The 3,443-nt window shown below is 36.4% G+C and overlaps 1 pseudogene; it reads right to left on the bottom strand.

The window, feature by feature from the left end:
- Positions 1–2,615: 2,615 nt before the first annotated feature.
- On the bottom strand, positions 2,616–2,732 carry LOC145263515 (5S ribosomal RNA; annotated as a pseudogene).
- Between the last annotated feature and the right edge of the window lie 711 nt (positions 2,733–3,443).

Here is a 3,443-nt window from a genome sequence, read left to right as displayed (position 1 = left end):
GCTTAATTGTCATGTGACAGTAATGAATATATCCAAAAATTACGAAATACGATAAGGTATAAAATTTACTAATGATAATAGTTTGCGAAGAAAATTCAGTTTTGCTTAAAAATGAAACCGGATAGTTCAACTAGTAACAAGATAGTTAATATTTTCTGAAATATTTGGTTAATTTAGCAAAACTTAATTTTCGCTAATTATATTTGAACAATGTTTTCGTTCATAATTAATTTTCTACTATATCGTTTTTCGTAATTTTTGGATATGTTTAATATGACGACTGAGCAATTAAGTAGATTTCATTGGTTTTACTTGAAATTCAATATTTCGATTTTCGAATTTCGATTCAATAACAAAGAAGCACCCAGATTATTACCTGTTTTTTCATAAATGTATATCTATTAAAATAAACAAACACGCATGTTCCTCTTATAAAAATTTAATAAAAATAACTTTCTACACGTTTTGTTGCTGCCATTACAAAATCATAAGGCGACTTCTTAATACGGGTTTCGGTGAAATAATCTACTTTAACAAAATACATCTGAACTGTATCTTCGTTGATCTAGGCTCAAAGTAAGGCGGCTAGAGCTGCCATATTCTCTTCACTGAAACTTATTTCCCACAGAAGAAACTCTGTGAGCTTTTCTCCCATCTAGCGGTATTTTCATGACAAGTGCTCGTCTGAGCTCCAAGTTATGCTCCTCCCTTTCCAATCTTTTACAGAAACACTCGTCCATCCAGACTCACTATCAAAAATGTTCCCTACTCTCTATCTGTGCCTAAACCTTTCCATGAATAAAGCTTCTTCTCTTAGAATTGCCCGCCTGTGGAACTCTGTTACGGTTGTCTGCTCTCCAGCTGATTAAAATATGGTCGTCTTCAAGTACAACGTAATCAGGTTCTTGTTAAACCACCCTCTTAAATAATCTAATCATACTAAATTTCCACTACTAACGATTATAACACTATTATCCGAATGATTACCGTACACACATTTACCTTTATACTCAAGTGGCCTCCGAGCCTTGATAAGTGATTATCCCTTTGTAAAAACAGACTAGTAGTGTACTGCGTTGGTTTTAGCACCCTACATTTTAATCACAATATATTCATGAATCACTTACTAAAGAATTTACTTCCCTTGCATCGAAACCTCTCCTTAAAATATCGCGTTACACTAAAAGATCATTGCACCAAACAAACTGAAACCAAACCAGAATTCGCAACTCAAACTTCTCACTAATCTACATCTGATCAGATTTTGTTCCTGATATTAAAGATTTTCTGTTTTGGTTAAAAGCAAACAATGAACGATATTAAAGAAAACCAAGAAAAAAGTTTGTTGTGAAATCTTATTTCATATAGGAGAGACGTCCAAAAGTAATGACTCCTATTTTTATTCCGCCAGAATAGATCAGAAGAGGTGGCAAATTAGAGTGTTATGACGAGTGAACTTATGCATTCATTGTCTTCAGCTTGCATCTTACTGATGCAGATATTGATGGTGCGAGATAGTCGGAAGCAACCCCTGTCATATATGTGCGACAGAAACAGAAGTGCCTCATTGAATTCCTGACGAATATGAATTGAGAATGGGGGTGACTATGTACAAAATTGAATTCTGAGGCACAAAAAGTCGCTTGTTTTAATGATACTACTCTAGTCTTCGCAGTTCTTCAACCTGTTGAGTTAAAAAAAAATTAGGATAATTTACGTTTGAAACGATCGTCTGATGCCAAAGTTCGCCCCGCAGGTCAATACACAACCATCGCTAATCGCTAGCAAAATGCATTGGGAATGGTGGTGACTATGTGGAAAATAAATTCTGGAGCAGCAAAGGTCGCTCGTTTTAATAGCACCACTCCCGTCTACGTAGCTCTTCAAGATTTTCAGTTAGAAAATAGGAGGTTTTACCTTTGCAACAACCCTCGTAATTGTCATTTGACACAAGTAAGTATTCAATTAGGTTGCTTAATTTTAATATTTCTAACCCGGACCCACGGTAGAGAGAAGCCGGCAATAATATGGACGCCTGTTGATTTGCCATGCTGTGTTCAAATAACGTCGGCGTCTTTTTCCCGAATAGAAATGTTGATCATTATTAATCGCGGTCTAGAAATTGAAACCCCGCGGCATTTTAAATTATTTCTCTTTATTAATTTAAATTTCTTAAAATCAGAGGATTGATAAAGACTGTGGATATATAACTAATGTAATTCTTACACCTGGCATTTTTCCTGATTCTCGGTTAACTAACTTATTTTTCGTATTAATTGGATTCATCGGACTACTGTTATCATCTTGAGAATCATTTTCACAACGTTTCTGTCGATGTAACTTCCGACAACCTCCGGGTGTAATTTGTCGAACTCGGGAATGTTTCTATTGAACTCAAGAATATGGACGGAATATTGAACGGAACCATTCATTTACTTCACTGGGATAGCATGCTCTTGTTCTACCAACCCTGACTGGATATATTACCCATCCATAGCCCGTGAACCCCTGGGGGAGGGGCATAGACCATGTGCAACTTTTATAGGTGCTTTTATAGCGAGGAGTTCTTTATATAGGGTGAGGCTACTGGCCCCATGCCCAACCTTCCCAGAAGGTACATACAGCGCCTAGCCTTCCCAAATGGTCACCCATCTGGTACTGGTCAGGCTCAACGTTGCTTAACTTCGGTGATCTGGCGAGAACCGGTGTGTCAACGTGATTGTGCCGTATAATGATTGAATAGAAGTCCTAAGTAATTCGCAATTGTATTTTCTGGTCATGTAGACTGAAAATTAAACAGGAGAATATCAATTTTACAATTTTACAATCGATGATACGAATAATTAATCGTTATCTCAAAATTTCAGAAACGCTAGAGTCGAAGATGAGTTAGACAGAGTTGGAGATGAAGATAGGAGACAGAGCTGACATGGTCAGAGAAAGGTTCTTTGGAAGCGAGGGAGAAAGTTTTAAACATATAGAAACAACTTTGAATTCCTGGATGTCATCATCATTTCGACCGGTCAAATGGAATAAAAAACATCATCATATTTTTGTGACTGCCGTCTTCGTGTCGTCTATCCACAACAAAAGTAATGTGTAATGATCTTTAATGAACTTTGAATAACTCATCATGAGGAATGTCTCTCTCCATCATAAGTAATGGCTTTCCCCTCTCATGTGTTATAAGAACTGATCACCCTCTTTTCGCAATATGTGTTATAAGAAACATCAAAGAAGCGTATAAATGTCTCTCTTCTCTCTATTCTCATCAATATGAATGTCCCCATCCTATCAATTAATATAACCCCACCTATGCAATTTAATCTATGGGCTCACTCCAGTTTTATTGCAGTGACATAATTGTATCATCTAATACGTTTTTTTTTTGTAGGGAATTTTTTCTCATTGCCCGGGATTGAATGAGATAGGGACAAGTATAT

This window comes from Euprymna scolopes, chromosome 38 (genome assembly GCF_053919585.1).
Source record: "Euprymna scolopes isolate OS-2025 chromosome 38, ASM5391958v1, whole genome shotgun sequence".
Lineage (NCBI taxonomy): Eukaryota > Metazoa > Mollusca > Cephalopoda > Sepiida > Sepiolidae > Euprymna > Euprymna scolopes.
The sequence above is the reverse complement of the archived record's forward strand: the minus strand, read 5'-3'. Positions and strand labels throughout refer to the sequence as shown.